This window comes from Budorcas taxicolor, chromosome 11 (genome assembly GCF_023091745.1).
Source record: "Budorcas taxicolor isolate Tak-1 chromosome 11, Takin1.1, whole genome shotgun sequence".
NCBI classification, from domain to species: Eukaryota; Metazoa; Chordata; class Mammalia; order Artiodactyla; family Bovidae; genus Budorcas; species Budorcas taxicolor.
In genome coordinates, this window is record NC_068920.1 from 48,587,051 (window position 1) to 48,604,534 (window position 17,484).

Below are 17,484 nucleotides of genomic sequence, written 5' to 3' on the forward strand. Positions count from 1 at the left end.
GATGACAGCCAGTGGCAGTCAGGATGGACACACGCTGCCGTGGAGGGGCGCAGCGCCACCTGCTGGCCAGAAGGACACCAGCAGCAATGCTGGCTGATTAATGCAGGGACCCACACACACGCACGCACACGGCTGATTAATGCAGGAACCCACACGCACGCACGCACACACTCAACAGGGACACCATGACAAGCAAGCACGTGTCTCCTCCCACTGCATGGGGGCGGACACATCCACACGTGGATGTCTGGGCCTGTGGGCATGTGGGGCTCTCTGCCACACGGCCTGGCAGATAGCACTGAATTCACTCATGCACTCATTTCTTCCTTTACCAAACGTTCTCTCAGATATGCCAAGCCCACAGTTTCTATCCCTGGCTGGGTGATGATCAAGAGACCAGGCAGTAACTAGGCGATGTAGGTAAGGGTCCCAGGAGAGATGCTCCCGGTGAGGTCGCAGAGGCAGCCCCTAACCCATCTAGACTGGAGTTGGGGGCAGGGACAACTTGCCCAAGAGATTCAGCCCCTGCTGGGTCAAAGCCTGTGAGCGGGAGATGGCTGGGTGAAGGAGGCAGAGGTCAAATAGAGCAAAGCACAGAGGAGGCGCTGGAGAGGAGAGTTGAGACCCTGGGCAGAGGGCCTTACACACGGGCGGCAGGGTCTGGACTTCGTCCCTGTAGGCAGTGGGGAGCCATGGAAAGCTTCCAGCAGGGGAATGGCCGGGCCAGATTCCGGCGCCATAGCTATTGACACGTCTGTACCAAAGCATAGCCCCTGAGGGTCTCTCAGTCCCTCCTAGGGCTGGGCGCCTTGCATGCGGTTTGTCCCTGGGTACTGCCCCTTCTTTCTGCAGCAGCAGTCCTCGGATGTGTCTGCGAAGGAGAGAGGTGCACCCCCGCCCCAGTCTCCAGAGAGAAGCTTGTGTCCACTCTAGAAATGAAGCAAACAGCAGCCACTGTTGAGGCAGGCAGCCCTATGTGCCCAGAAGATGCCCATTTTCCACTCACCAGGCCGCCCGAGACAGCTCAGAGGGTGAGAGCTCTTCTACAACATAGCTCCCTGTGCCCCCTCAGGGCCCCCCAGCTCCCCGTACTAGAGGGCCGGTGCCTCTCTGCACGGATGGTAGCTGGAAGGCTGCATCGTGCCGTGTGGAGAGCACATTTACAGTAGGGGACGCTGGCGCTCTGACACGAGCAGGGGTCTAGGGTAGAGGGCCGGAGGGAGGCCGGAAGGGGACCCCGGGGCGGCTGAGGCGAGCAGCGTGAGGACTCCCCAGAGAGGAGGTGGCAGGTGGAGCTGAAGAGAAAACCTTGGCGGCCTCCCAGTTCAGCTGGGCCACGGCTTTGTCAGTGGCCGGCTGTCCACCGGCCGGGCCCCTGGCCCCGGGCCTGCGGTTTTCCTCAGTAGAGCAGCGGCGGCAGCTTCCGAGAAACCCCACCAAGACTTTCCTGTTAGGGCAACTCCAAGTTCCTCTTCAGGAAGGGGAAGTGGGGGAGTTTCTCCTAAGGGCTTTCAGTTTCTTTCTAAGAAGCCGGAGTGTCCCAACCCCTCAGTGCAGAGCCAGGTGTTAAGGGAAGAGAGGTCCCACGTCAGGGGCTTTCCCATCTCAGGTCCACAGGTGGACATTCCAGAAGAGGAAAACCAGACCCGGGTTTTGCAGGCCGTTTCCCATACCCGCCTCCTTTCTTCCCCCTCAGGGCACATGCCCCCTGTGCCCCTCCCTGCCTCCACCAACACGGGGCGCGCGTGCACAGAATGTGGCCTGCCCTCCCTCGGGGACCCGCCAGGTGGAAATTTATTTCCTCAGCCCTCCCAGCCGACATCCTTAGAGCCCTGCTTCCTAGGGGCTCTGCTGGGCGACCCAACATCTGACCCAGACCAAGACCCAACAGCTGACTCCAGCTTCTTGCTGATGCTGGGCCACGGAAGACCTCCAAACTTCTTTGAGGACACACTGTGGGAGCCCCAAGAACTGAGAGCCTGCCTTTTTTTAAGAAGGTTTGGCTTGGTGGCAAAGCAGAAGTCCTGATGTGATTATAAACAAGAGCCACCATTGAGGCTAAGCACTTAGCATATGCTAGCATTTTACATGAATATCCTCCTGTAACCCCCACCCCAGGGGGCAATCCCATGACGAAGACTCCTGAAGTCAAGCAACCTGCTCATTCACCCAGCCCGCAAGCCCGTTCTTCCCAGTAGACTGCTTCTCAGAAAGGTGGGGAAGAAAGACTATCAGGCCCTCAAAGGAGCTGGCTGGGAAGGTGTGATCTCCAGTATCGCCGATCCTCAAAGCAAGCTCTGAGTGGTGACGAGCCAGCGATCTAGTTACCGCCGGCTTTGCAGCACAGCCACGGCTGGGGGGTCTCCCCAGGACATCACACACTCCTGTTGCCTCTTCTATTTTCCTCTTACAGGCATCGTGTTAGGGTTTCTGCTTTGCCAACACATGCGTTATGGGGACAGTGTGGGGATTCCCCCAGCCATGATGCTGTTCTGCTCAAAAACATTTGCCTAGAAGTCCACAACTGTGTGACTCACGCTGTTGAGGTGTCAAGAAAACTCACAGCTGCAGGGCGGAGGGGCCGGACCCAAACGGAAGGGGGCACTCAGAGGGTGAGCAGTTCGGCAAATAAAAATGCAGGACACCCACTTACATTTGAGTTTCAGATCAACTACAACATTTGGGATGCCCTGATACTAAAGAAAAAAAAAGTTTTGTTTATCTGAAGTGAAAGTGTGTGTTAGTTGCTCAGTCGAGCCTGACTCTTCGCAACCCCATGGATTGTAACCCAAATCGGGGACTGAACCAGTGTCTCTTACATCTTCTGAGCTGGCACGCAAGGTTTTTTTGTTTATTATTTTTTTAACACTGGCAGCACCTTGGAAACCCCAAGGACCTCCTAGCCCTTGGTTTCTGGCCTCGTTGAAAATCTGCTAGAAGCAAGAAGAGGTGGGAAGTAGCCAAAGAACCGGTTCAGAGACAAGGAAGAGACAGCTCTGCTGGGAAAAGAGCTGTCCCTCCTATGCTACAGCACCCAAGGAGACTGGGGCCTGGGTGGCTGGAGGGATCCTCTGGGGTCAGCCCACCCAGCTTTTCAAACACTCATGGCAACACCTGGGCCACAGCTGGGATCATTGCTAGCTCCCAAATTAGAAAAAAAGTATATTGTAAGGATGAAATGGCTAAACGGTCTACAAAATATTAACTACGCAATTGTAACTCAGCTCCTGTACTTTATGTAAATTATATGCGCTGTGGCACCTGGGTCCGTTTGAATACATTTAGGGATGCTGTTCTTTTTCAGCCGCTCAGTTGTGTCCGACTCCTTGCGACTCCTTGGACTGCAGCACTCCAGGCTTCCCTGCCCTTCACTATCTCCCAGAATTTGCTCAAATTCATATCTATTCAGCCAGTAGAGCTATCTAACCATCTCATCCTCTGTCGCCCCTTTCTCCTCCTGCCCTTAATCCTTCCCAGCATCGGGGTCTTTTCCAATGAGTCAGTTCTTCGTATCAGGTGGCCAAAGTATTGGAGTTTCAGCTTCAGAATCAGTCCTTCCAATGAATATTCAGGGCTGATTTCCTTTAGGATGGAGTGGTTTGATCTCCTTGCTGTCCAAGGGACTCTCAAGAGTCTGCCAGCGATATACCCTCCGAGAGTAAGATGCCCAGGGCTTTGAAACTGAGACCCAGCAGGGGCCTTGGGGCCAGGCGGCATTTACCAGTAGGGCTACAGTCTTGGCAGGGAACTGGAGGTCACATCCTGGGGCAAGCCCTGGGTGCTTCTCAGGGGGAATGAGCACTGGGATTACTTCCTGACATTTGTGTGCCTGAAAGGCCAGGGATGCTCACATGTAGCCTGCAGTAGTGACAATTAAGGGCTGGGGTTACTCGAGGTCCCCTGGTCACCATCAGCTCCATCTGTCAGAGCCACCACCAGAAGGTAACAGTCTTTGCTGTGGACAATGCATGTTTTCTCAGTCTTGTATAAAAGTATATCTTTAGGAAAACTGATGAATTATAGTTTGTTCAGGCTGCTGAAGCACATGACTCCTGCTGCAGAGGTTTCAACAACAGAAATTAATTTTCTTACAATCCTGGAGGCTAGACATCTGAAATCAAAGTGTCAGCAGGGTTGATTTGTTTTAAGGTCCCTCTTTCCCTCTTTGTCTTTTGTGGCCTTCCCCCTGCCTAGGTCCTAATCTCATTTCTTTCTTTTGGCTTTTTGTTTTTTTGACCGCTCCACAGCTTTCAGGATCTCAGTTCCCCAACCAGGAATTGAACCGGCGCCCTCAGCAGTGAGAGCATGGAGTCCGAACCACTGGACTGCCAGGGAATTCCCTAGACAAGGGGCTTTCTCTCTCTTTCTAATCTTTCCTTCTGATAAGGACACCAGTCATATAAGAGTAGGGCTCACCTGCTGACTTCATTTTATCTGGCATTTTGCTCAGTTGCTCAGTCGTGTCCGATTCCTTGAGGCCCCCTGGACTGTAGCCCACCAGGCTCCTCTGCCTGTGGAATTTTCCAGGCAGGAATGCTGGAGTGGATTGCCATTTCCTCCTCCAGGGGATCTTCCCAAACCAGGAATCGAACTCCCGTCCGTCTCTTGTGTCTCCTGCTTTGGCAGGTGTGTTCTTTACCACTAGCACCACCTGGGAAGTCCCCATTTTACACTAATTATCTCTTTACAGACCCAATATCCAAACACAACCAATCTGAGGAACTGGGGATTGGAACTTCAACATACAAGTTTGGGGGAGGACACAATTCAGCCAACAACGCTCGCTGATTTTTAACTGAAATTGGAAGTGAAGACAGTGTGCTGGCTTTGGAAATGCAGGTTGGAGACTGGTCCCAAGACCACTCCTCAGAGATGACCAGCTTTCCTTAGACATTCTGGGGCCTCCCCTGCCTACCCAGTTGTTTTGCTGTTGTTTTTTACAAGCCTACCCAGTTATGATCCTGGTAGTTTGGGGATGCAGCTTCTGGATGTGGCCCCCACTGGCCAGTGGACTGGGAGGGGTCAGTGCTGCAACCAAAATGCTGGGACTTAGAATGGGGTGAGCAGCTCCCTGCTCTGTGATAAAGGTCTGGTAATCATTGTGCTTGAACAGATGTGGTCTTTAAAAACAAAGTTTCAAACTCTCTACCCTGAGCTGCTATTTATAGGATCATTCAAGAGTCTCTTTATTTTTTTTCCCTTTTGAACTTTTTTTTTTTTTAAATTTTAAAATCTTTAATTCTTACATGTGTTCCCAAACATGAACCCCTCTCCCACCGCCCTCCCCATAACATCTCTGTGGGTCATCCCCATAACAGTCTCTTTAAAAAAGAGATGAACTCTAAGTGCTTGTGTTTTCACAAAAGTTGTTTTTTAATTGCTAAGTCATATCTGAGCCTTTGTCACCCCCATGGACTGTAGCTGGCCAGGTTCCTCTGTCGGTGGGATTTCCCAGGCAAGAATACAGGAGTAGGTGCCATTTCTTTCTCCAGGGTATCTCCCCAACCCAGGGAAGGAATGAACCTAAGTCTCCTGCTTGGCAGGTGGATTCTTTACCACTGAGCCACCTGGGAAGCCCTTTTACATAAGTAGTACGTGTTTATCATTAAAAACAGACAAAACACAAGGAAAAATTAACGATAATCAGCAATCGGGCCTCCCAGAGATAATCACCGTTAACATATGGGTTTCTGTATCTCTCTGTATCTATTGATGTGTCTTATTAATCTCCATCTTCATCTACATTTATATAGCTGAATTTAAAGATAAGAGTAAGCTGTGCCATTTCATAACTTCTTATCCATTACTATATCATGATCACCTCACTAGGCACTGAATTGTTTTCTAAAATGCTATTTTCTATGGTGGCAGATACACGCCATAAGCTACTGAACAAATTTCCTATTGTTGAATAATTGGGTTATTTAACCATTTTCATGATATTGAATGAAGCTGCAACAACATCTTCATAGTTAAATCTTTGCCATGATTATCTACTATGAATAAATTCCAAGAGGTGAAACTTCTGAGTCAAAGAGAGAGCACTGTTTAAAAATTTCAACTTTATTTTTAAATAGATAGTATACTCACAAGGATATAGTATTATATCCAGATTTAAAAGGTATATCCTGTTCCGAGGTCAACCAGTTCCCCTACTCAGAGGCAATTGCTGTTACCAATGTCTTATGTTCTTTCCAGAGATATTTTACACACACATATATATATGCACACACACATACACATGTATGTAGTATGTGTTTATGTGTAGACACACACATAAAATAATATGCATATGTATCAAACCCAGGTCTCCTGCATTGCAGGCAGATTCTTTACTGTCTGAGCCACGAGGGAAGCCCTCTGTACATATACATATATGTATATGATAATTTTTTTTCACAAATAGTAGTATCCTCTATATACTATTTTGCACTTTGCATTTCTCACTTGAACCTTCTTGGAGGGCTGTCCCATATCAGAACATGAAGGACTTCCTCATTGTTTTGAGCAGCAGCATGGCTGCCATTAAATGTATGGACTGTAATATATTTAAATAATTCCCTATTGATGGACATATAGACTGTTTACTAATTATATATGACTATATAACAAATTACCCCCCAAATATACTGACATAAAACTACAACAAAAATTTATTTTCTCTTATGGTTTCTCTCAGTCAGAAATTTGTGAAGGACTCAGTTGGGCACCTCGCACTTGGGGTCTCCCACGAGGCTTTAGTCAGGTGTTGACTGAGGCCAAAGTCATCAGATGACTCCGCTGGGACTGGAGGATCATTTCTAAGGTTACTCACTTGTATAGCTGGCCAGTTAGTGCCACCTGTAGGCAGGGTGCCTCAGTGCCTGTCCATATGGACGTCTCCACAAAGATATCAGAACATCACTGCTGCCCTGTCTTGCTGGCTGAAGCAAGTCACCAGGTCAACCTAGACTCAAGAGGAGGTGAAATTGGAAATTCCATCCAGTGATTAGGACTCTACACGTTCATTGTAAGGAGCCCAGTTTCAATCCCTGGTTGGGGAATTAAGATTCTGAAAGCCAAAAAAAAAAAAGAGAAGAGGTGAAAGAGATTCCATCTTGCGGTAGCAGAAGCAGCAAAGTCCAGTTGCAAAGAGGCATGAACACAGAGGTGGGGGGAATTATCTGGGGGACCATTACTGTAACAACACTCCCTAGGGATGGTGCACAAAGTTCATACACTGGGTCAGCACGCCCCATGCATGTACCCAGAGATCTTCGAACTTTGGTCTCACTCTTGGCAACAGCCTGCTGCCTCCCAGCTTGCTCTTCACTCCCTTCTCAGCCAGTCCAGCTCCTAAGATCTGCCTGAACATACGCTGTGTCTCTGGTCTGGGGCCCTGTTTATGCCCTCTGGCCTTGCTGATGCATGTGCGGACTTTGATTCAGGTTACCTGCCAGCCTTCCCGCTCAGCCTGGCCTCCACTCTGCTTCCTGGAACTCACAGCCCCACCCCGTCAGCTGTCCTCTGGCGGGGTCTGGTCTGCCTCCCCGCTGGGAAAGTTCATACACCTCCAGTGGATTCTTCTTGACCAATTTCCGAAGAAAACTGCTTAATACATCTGAAAGTACAGTACGCGTCTTTCATTCACCCTTTCATTCGCCCCAGCCCAATAAACTCCAGTAATTCGGACCATTGAGAAATTCCAGGATTTATGCTCCAAATTTTAGTCTTTTTTTTTTTTTCCTGTCCTTTAGAACTCAGGAGTTACTGAGAATATAAGCCCATAATGTTCTTTAATAAGAGCTATAAAAGGAAAAGATAATGCCAATAAGACAGAATCTCACAAAATGGTTTGTTGGTTGGACCAGGAAGTTAACATGAATCACATTTTCCTAATTGAATCATACTTTTTGATGTAGTAGCTGGACTTATTGCCTAAGGACCCTCAGAGGGCTGTAAGACTGAGAATAGAATTATTTAGTAATCATAGTTTAGATTTTTTGTAAGGGGAAGCATTTTGGTAAAGATATTAATTTGCTGGTTATTAAAATGATTTCAGTGTTTCAAAGAAACAAGGTGTACAACAACTGCAACTTTGGTGAAAAAAGATACGTTTATTGTAAAAAGGAGGAGAATCTATACAACAAAACATAAAACATAACATAATGTGTGTGTATCTCCTTTCTTTGGAAATATCTATAGTTTCTCATAGAAACTGGTTTCTCAGTAATATTGACTGTTAGGAGAAAAAAAATGGGTGTGTGACAGCAGGGTGGGAGGAAGATTTTTAGATTTATCCTTGTTCCTTTTGAATTTTGTACAAAAATTAAACCAAAACTGTGGGAGCAGATATCACCTGGGAGGGGACACAAGGGAGTTCTCCAGGGTGCTGGAAATATTCTGGTTCTAGATGTGAGTGGTGGCTATGTGGATGAACACACACGAAAAGTTGTCAATCTGTACACTTAAAATCAAATGTACTTTATTATGCTATACTTTCAAGAAAGTGATGTCTATCAGTGAAAAAAATATATATATTACAAATAATTTTTTACTTTGTGTTTTTTTGGCAGGGCACATGACATGGCACGTGGGATCTTAGTTCTCCAACCAAAGGTCAAACCCATGCCCCCAGCAATGGAGGCACAGAGTCTTAACCACTGGACCACCAGGGAAGTCCCCAAAATAATTTTTTAAGAAGAAAAATAAAGCCAGACCAGGCAGGCTGCCAAAAGATAAAGTCAGACCTTGCCTTGCTCCACAAAGGTATGTTTCTGAAAATTTACTTCAGCCAGTTTCTATAAAGTGAAGCGTAAATTTCAGTTGGCTTCCGTGATAATGTCTGAGATGTGTTTGTGGGCTTACCCTGGTGGTGGTCTTGGTCTGAGCATTGGAATTCTGCCGTGGTACACTCCCTACCATCTGAGTCTGGGCTTGATGATTGTGAGAGAGGGAAAGGTGATGAGTCTCCCCGAAAGGCCTGAGGGACAGGAGCCCAGCAGAGAACAGAGGAAAAGATTATTAACCGAGCGCCTCTGTGTCTGGGCCCTATACGCACTGTCACAACCAAGGCAGACAAAGACCGCTTCTGAGAGGCAAGAGAGAAAATAAAAACTGGAAAACAAAACCACATATGAATAATCCACTCACACGCTCAGCACGCTGACATTTTCAAAGTCCTTTGACACCCATTATTTCATTTGACCCCGAAACAGCTCTATGAATGGACAGGACACATGTTGGTCACCCTGTTTTATGAAGGAGGAAGGAAGCCAAGGCCCAGAGAGCAAAGTCACATGGAGGCAACAGAGTCAGAACTCAAACCCGTGTTTTACAATTCTAAGTCCAATGTGATCACTGCCGCTTCCCAGAAAGGTCACAGAGCATCCGGAGTCAGTTCCAGCTTCCCCCACTTACGGGCAGTGTGATTTGGGGTGAAATGCTGAATCTGCACCTCCCTATTCCCGTCTGTACAATGGAGCAGGTTTGCAGATTAAATGCACTGGCACCCTGAAAGCATATAATAAGTGTTTATTAAAATTGATCCCTTGTTTTTGTTCCCAGAGATAAAGAGAGACACAATTAAAGTGCCAACAATGAGAAATAAGAGAATCATGGAGAGAAGAGGGTGAGGAGAAAAAAATCAGAGGCAGAACTGGCTCCAGCATGACAGTGACAAATGGCTCCAGCATGTCAATGACTCAGGCAGTAAGAACAGGAAGGGCGAGACCAGGTGGAGGCCCGGGTCAGGCCAGGAGCACCAGCAGCTAGGTGCCCTCACCTCTACCTTGGCCTTCGACTTGCAGAAGCTCATTGTTTGCACAGGCTGAGGCCAGCTAGCAACTGGCCCAGGACAGAGCGTGAGGCCAGAGGAGAGAAGAGATGGCATCTGGGCCACCTTGAGGCTTGGGCAGGTGAGCAAGGTGGCTTCGTTCAGCTACTTCAGGATGCCAGACCCTGTGGACAGTGGTGCGCTGGCAAAGAGTAGCAACCAGATCTTTGTTGAGAGGTGAGGAGTAAGAGAGGGACTGATTTGTCCATTTCCATGGTGGGAACACTCCCACCATGGCTGACTGCATGAAGAAGTGGGGCCTTGGGGTCCAGTCATGGGGGAGGGACAGGCAGCCAGGAGGAAAAGGCAAAGGTGGGAGGCCACGGTCAGGGTTAGGAGACCTTGTCCTGGGCCCTAGGAGAGTCAGTGGACGTGCCATACGACCTCGCACCCACCCATGGCACCTCTCCGACCTCCACTCACCTCGGTGGAAGAGGAATCTCACCTCTAAATGGCTAAATAAACCATGCTGGTGACCTGAGAGCGCTAGTGAATCCAGGCCAGAAGGTATTTCTTGGGCACTTACTAGGTGCTAAGTTCTGGGATACAGAGATGCATAAATGAGCTCTGAGAGGTGGCCAGGGCCCAGATCACAAAGGGCCTGGTGGACTGTAGGAGGGAGGCAGCACAGGGATTCTAACCGTGACGCCGCCTCTGGAGGGTTGGGACCAGGCCCCTGGATTGGAGCTTCAGGTGGGAGAGAATTCCTATGTCTGATGTTTGGAGCACAACCACCAAGGCGCTTCCCAGGTGGCGCTAGTGGTGAAGAGCCCGCCTGCCAATGCTGGAGACACAACAGACGCAGGTTCGATTTCGGGGTCGGGAAGAACCCCTGGGGGAGGAAACAGCAACGCACTCCAGTATTCTTGCTGGGAAAATCCCATGGACAGAGGAGCCTGGTGGGCTACAGTCCACGGGGTCGAAAAGAGCTGGACACGACTGAGCGACTAACGCTAACGCTGAAGGCAGAAGTAACTAGACTCACTAATGGAACACGTTCTCCCAGGAATGTGGCTGCTGAGCGGGCATGTTTACTCAGCTGTGTCTGACTCTTTTCCACCCCATGAACTGTAGCCCGCTAGGCTCCTCTGTCCATGGGATTTTCCCAGCAAGAATACTGGAGCGGGTTGCCATTTCTTCCTCTAGGGGATCTTCCCGGCCCAGGGATCAAACACGGACAGGTGGATTCTTTGCCGCTCTGCCACCTGGGGCGCCTACACAAAGAGCATAGTTAATCACAACTCCCAGCTATTGAACTCCTTCTGTGGACCAGGAGCTTTCCCTGCATCATCTTTGGTTTTCACACCAAACCTGCAAGGAAGGGGGCATTGCTCAACCTATTTACATAAATAATTTGGAAGCTCAGAGAGTGATGTGCCCAAAGTCCCACAGCAAACCCACCACAGAGCTGGGATCTGAGCCTTTTAGACTGTCATGGTGCCCTTCCCAACATACCAGCTGCCCCTAGGACTTTGGAAGAATTCGGATACTGTCTGGCACATAATAGACACTTTAAATTATTATGTTTAAAAATTATTAATTATTACAGGCCCTTATTTCATTACATTTATAAACTTCCGCCAGCTTTATTGAGGTATAATTGACAACAAATTGCATAGATTAAGGATGTACAACATGATGTTTTTGATACATTCGTAAACTTAAAAAAAAAGAGTTGTAAATACTACACACTCACCAGAATGATTAAAATTATAAACAAGCAAAAACAAAAACCCTGACTGTGCCAAGAACTGGTGAAGATGTGAGCAATGGAGGTCTTGCTGTTGATGATGGGAGTGCAAAATGGTACAGGAAGACAGCTTGGCAGCTTCTTTTTTCTTCTTTTCTATACTCCTTTTTAAAACTATATTTTAAAATTGATTAGTTTTTTGGCCGCGCTGGGTCTTTGCTGCTGTGTGTGGGCTTTCTCTCGCTGCGGCGTTCGGAGGCTCTTCTTCATTGCAGTGCAGGGCTCCTCATTGCCGTGGCATCCCCTGTTGCAGCGCACAGGCCCCAGGCACCCAGGCTTCAGTAGTTGCTGCTCAGCTGCCCTGCAGCGTGTGGAATCTTCCCAGAGCAGGGCTCAAACCTGGGTCCCCTGCATTGGCAGCTGGATTCTTATTTGCTGGACCACAAGGGGAGTCCCAGCTTGGCAGTTTCTGAGAGTTAATCAATCATACACTGACCATATGACCCCGTGATCCAATTCTAGGTATTTACCCTAGAGAAATGAAAATGTATGGTCAGAAAAAAAGAACACGAATGTTTATAGTTCATAGCAACACTATTCATAATTGCCCCAAACTGAAAATAACCCAACTTCCTTCAGCTGGTAAAGGTAAACAAACCCGTATATATCCACATGGGGGATTCTACTCAGCAGTGGAAGGGAACAAAGTCCTGGTCCATGAACAATGTGGGTGAGTCTCAGATGCACGAGGCTGAGTAAAAGAAGCCAGACTCAAAAGTCTCCATACTGTGTGGCTCCATCTAGATGACTTTCTGGAAAAGACAAAGCCGTAGGTCAGGGGACGGAGCAGTGGTTGCCAGGGGCCAGGGGCTGAGGGCAGGGGGTGGCTACAAAGGCGCAGCGCAGGGAACCTTCTCAGGGAGACAGTTGTTCTATGTCATTGTTTTAAAGGCCATGTCGTGTGGCAAGAGCGATCTTAGTTTCCCCACCAGGGATTGAACCCACACTCCCTGCGTTGGAAGCATGGCATCTTAACCACTGAACTGTCAGGGAAGTCCCTGTCCTATTAATAAGTCTTGATTGTGATAATGATTTCATGACTGTACCTTTTGCCAAAACTCATGGAACTGTTTTATACAGGGTGGGTTTTACTGTATGCAAATTACAGCTCAATATATCCTAACTCACATAGTGCCATAGTAAGGCCACTTCCCACACACCCCACTCAGATTCACCATTGCTGGGAACCCTTGGGGACCAGAGTCAGGGTTCCCGAGCTCAAGAACTGGTCCTGCCCTTTCTGAAGGGACTCTTCTTCAGAACCACTGATGAACTTTAAAAGGCTGATGTCACAGCCCAGTCTGAATCAGGGGATTCTCATTTAACAGCCTTGGGGTGCAGGCTGGGCACTGGGAGTTTTTCAAAAGCTTCCCAGGTGATTTAAATGACCTGGACACTGAGCTCCCTAAGAGTAGGGATTACAAATTATTCAACTTTGTATTCCCAGATTCTCCATAAATATGTGCATTGCAGCACGTAGAAGCAGACAGCGCAGTGTGACACAGTGAAAGTCTGTGATAAGCACGTGTGGCCACCACTGCTCTGAGTGTTGGACACATAGTCATTCAGCTGACTCCCCTGAGCTCCCCAGGGAGGTAGGATTATGGTCACCCCCGTTTTACCCAGCCCAGAGTAATGAAGTCTCACCCAAGACAACACAGCCAATAAGTGGCAGAGCTGTGTGGAGGCCTGGGCCCACTAACCACGGGGCATACTGCCCCCCAGTGTTGGCTAGGAGGAGACTTTGAGTCTGAGTTCATTACTTACAGGCTGGGTGACCGTGGACAAGTTATTGAGCCTTGACTGGTTTCACCGTCCTCATCTGTAAAATGTGGACAGCTGAACTGATGCCAAAAGGCTGTTCCTGAATGAATGAAATGACGTGTGCCAGGGCTCACTGTAGTGTAAACACTCAGTAAGTTGAGCAATAATGAATGTGAGAAGCAATGAGTGAATGAATGAGTGGATGCCGTTCCCAGAGACCTGGAGTCAGCCCCGGGTGCCGGAGGAAGGAGGATTCCCCAGCAGGGAAGGCAGGGAGAGACAACATCTTCCATTGACTTGGGGCCCCCGAGGCCCCCCAGAGATGCCCCTGTCCTGGCCTCTGCCAGCCTTCCCTCCCCTTCCACCCTAGATCCTCTTCCACGATCAGGGCACATGGGTACTTTGAGCCACCAGGTTGCTAGGCAAGCCTCCAGCCTTTTAGAAGCAGGGAGCTTCAAGGTGAAAATCCGAATCCCTTAGAGTCATCCCTACCTGACACAGCCCGTGAGCCTGGGACAAACAGGGTCAACGGGTGAGGGAAGCCAGAGTGAGGTCAGCCCGGGAAGGTCAGGGGCTCCCCCTCGTCATAAGGGCCTCTCTGAGCTCTCAGGAGATGAGCTGTGGTGTCCCTGGCTTTCTGGTGGGACTCTGAGTTCTGCCAGTCCCAGCTCTCTTCTACTGCCTGGTCACTGCACATTTTCACATCTTCACACTCATTCATGGAATCATAAGTGACTCCATTCCTGCCGGGTACTTCCAGCTTGCACTTCCTAGTGGCTGTGGGGGCCACTGGAGCATACAGTGGGGCACACAGCCTCTGGGTTCTGGCATTTCTGCCAAGTAACCCCAAGCGGTGGCAGATCAGGTACCCTCCCAGCGAGGAGGGCAGGGTGGGTGAGTCTTCTTTTGGGCCTTACTTTATTTTCCCCTTAACACAGGAAAGTCACTTTTGTTCTTGTGATTATGGAATAATATCTCATGTTGAAAAAAAAAAATTCAAACACCACAGATGCAGCTACAGAAGACAGCAGAACAATCACTTGTAAAGTGCGTTGTGTACCCTTCAGTCGGGGCAGATGTAAAATATCTTCACCCAAGCAGGACCGGAACATTCCACCGCCAGTGATTTGGAAAGTTGCTGCTTCCACCCACTGTTATGTGACCACAAGCAAGTTCTACTCAACCACTGACGCTTCAGTTTCCTCATCTGTAAAATGAGGATTTGGATATAGTATCTACTTCTAATGTTACTAAGAATTAAGTGGGACTTCCGTAGTGGTACACTGGAGAAGAATCTGCCTGCCGTTGCATGGACATTGGTTTGATCCCTGATCCAGGAAGATCCCACATCTGAGGAACAACTAAAGCCACGCACCACAACTATTGAGCCTTGCCTCAGCTGCTGAGCCCATGTGTCCTAGAGCCGGTGGTTGGCAACAAGAGAAGCCACCTTGTGCAATGAGAATCCTGAGCACTGTGATGAAGAATAGTCCTCACTTGCCAAAACTGGAGAGAGGACGCACACAGCAAGGAAGACCCAGCCGAGCCAAGAAGTAATAATAATAACTTTTTAATTGGAGAAGGAAATGGCAACCCACTCCACTATCCTTGCCTGGGAAATGCCATGGATAGAGGAACCTAGTGGGCTACAATCCATGCAGTCACAAAGAGTTAGACACGACTGAGCGATTGACACCTTAACTTTCCTTCCACTTAATGAACTACTATTACCTTTGACATTTTTACAGCAAATATGTTCAAAGGCCTTTTATATACTCATAAAACTACCTTCACAATAGAAGCTGCAGGACTTCCCTGGTGGCACAATGGACAGGAATCCGCCTGACAATGCAGGGGACACGGGTTTGATCCCTGGTCCGGGAAGATCCCACATGCCGCGTGGCAACAAATCCTGCACGCTACAAGTACTGAGCCCACACCTAGAGCCTGTGCTCTGAGCCCACACCTAGAGAAGCCACCGCGGTGAGAAGCCTGCACATCACAACCCAAGAGCAGAGCCCACCCTCTGCAACTAGAGAAAGTGCGTGCAGTGAAGACCCAGGGAAAGCTAGAAATAAATTTATTTTAAAAATCCAGATAATAAATAAATAAATAGTTAAAAAAAAGAAAAAGAATTAAGCGCAATAATCTCCACCAAGGCCTTAACTCAGTGCCTGACATACAGGGAGTATTTTAAAATGTTAGATCCTTCTGTAGCTATTGTCCATTTATACCTCGCGGGCATCTTCCCAGGTGAGCTTGTTAAGACGGAAGCTTCACTGAAGAGCCGCACGGTTCTCCACTGCGTGGACACAGCACTTTGCTAGTTCCCTCTCCATGGGCATAAGTTTTTTTGCTTAGTCTCCTCTGGATGGATATTTACATAGTTTCCAGTTTGGGGGACCACCATACATGACATGCATGAGGGTTTTCTCACTGATCTGCCTCCTTGGGGTAAATTCTCAGAATTGTCACTGCAGGTGAAGGTTAGAATGTGTGTGCAGTCAGGACGTCAGGGTGCTAACACCGCTTCCTTCTGTTTCACACACCCTTTAAATCCCATCTGTGGATGACCGCTCTCAGACCCAGTGCCTGGGCTCAGATACCTGACTGCTGGCCGAGGCTGTGAGCGGTCACCTCAGCTCTAACTCGTGCACGTCCCAACCTGCCCCTCCCGAGGCCTCCTCATCTCAGTTAGTGGCCAGGTCAGAGGCCACAGAGTCACCTCTGGTTCCCTCTCTCTCCCGCCGTAGTCACTGTGGAGGGGGGTTTCCACTCTACCTTCAAAATAAACCCAGAATTCGATCCCGTCTCACCACTTTTACTGCTCCAGCCCTAATATAAGCCACCTCCCTTCTCACTGATACAGCTGTGACTGCCTCTCACCTGCTTCTGCCTTCATCCCTTTCAGTCTATATCAGCAAGCAGCAGGACAGAGTCCGTTCAAACAAATCAGATTCCCCTCAAGACTCCTCATCTCATTCAGCCCTGACCCCACGCTCAGTTTAGTGATGGCCTGACGTCTTCTGCCCTGATCTCCTTCCTGCCCACTCTGCTCCGGCCACACTGACCTCCTCGCTGTTCTTTGCACGCACCAGGCAGGCTCCCACCGCAGGACCTTTGCACTTGCTTTTCCCTCTGCCTGGAATGCTCTCCCCCCACACCCGCTACCTGTGTGCTGCTCTCCCTTTCTTCTTCCCTTGAGCTTGTTTTTCAGACACTGACTTCTCAGTGAAGCCTTCCTTGATTTTCCTTTAAAAACGGACACCCACACCCCCCAGTCCCCCTGCTCGTTTTCCTACTCCTTTGGTTGTCCTACCAGAATGACCAACCATCCTGGTTTGCCTGGAACTGAGGGCTTTCCTGAGACTTAAGGTTTTCAGTTTCAAAACTAGGCAAGTCTGAATGGTTTGTCACTTGTTACATCTAATATGTTCTACATTTTATTAATATGTACTTACTTTGTTGAATAAGAACATAAACTCCATGAAGGCAGAAATTTTGTCTCCTTCATTGCTGTACCCTGGTATAGGAACTGCATTTGGCCCAAAAAGATGCTCAACAAATACTTGTTGAATGAAGGAATAAATAAACTTACAGCCAGGCCAGGCTGGTCCCCAGAGAGACGGTGCCAAGTAGGTTTTCTTGGGCTTTAAAAAATACCCTAAAGGGACTTCCCTGGTAGTCCAGGAGTTAAGATTCCATGCTTCCACAACAGGGGCTGTGAGTTTGAGTCCTGGTTGGGGAACTAAGATGCCACGTGCCGTGTGACTCAACCAAGAAAATTTTAAAATACCCTACAGAAGGGAGGGGGCCTCAGATTGCAGAGGGAGGCAGGAGCAGCCTGCTGGGCAAAGCTGTGACTTGTCTGCTACGCGTGTCAGGGACCGGGGTGGGGTGGGGGGGCCTGGATGCGGGCTGCTGGTCACTGCCGCCCCCCGGTGGTCTCTTATGAAAAAGCAGCCTACCCCACCCTCTGGAGGGTGGGAGACGCTCCCCTGACTTCCCCTCCAGCTCCTATTGCTGTCTCCCCCTATTTTCTTCACTCTTTCCCCCGCTTCTCTGCTCAGCCAACTGCTCTGCTACCTGATGGATGGAGCTGCCACCTTAGTGCACTGTGTTCAAACCTGGTTCCTACATCCCGCAGCTGGGGGGA